The sequence below is a fragment of the Phalaenopsis equestris genome, unplaced genomic scaffold (assembly GCF_001263595.1).
Source record: "Phalaenopsis equestris unplaced genomic scaffold, ASM126359v1 Scaffold000002, whole genome shotgun sequence".
Lineage (NCBI taxonomy): Eukaryota > Viridiplantae > Streptophyta > Magnoliopsida > Asparagales > Orchidaceae > Phalaenopsis > Phalaenopsis equestris.
In genome coordinates, this window is record NW_018164444.1 from 44,035,738 (window position 1) to 44,035,959 (window position 222).

Sequence of the window (222 nt, forward strand, 5' to 3'; positions counted from 1 at the left end):
AATTAAGACGATGAACTTTACTTTTCAATTAATTTATTTATTTTGGGTTTTCAAATTATAAATTTATAATTTTTTTTTTCTGAGTATGTTTTAATTATACAGAAATATGAAAATTTTGATTATATGCATTGAAATCAGTGGCCCAGTGTTTGGGGGTTTGATTTCCCACAAGGGTGGCAAGGGTTCAATACACAAGTTAACCCTATATGTCAAAATATATAT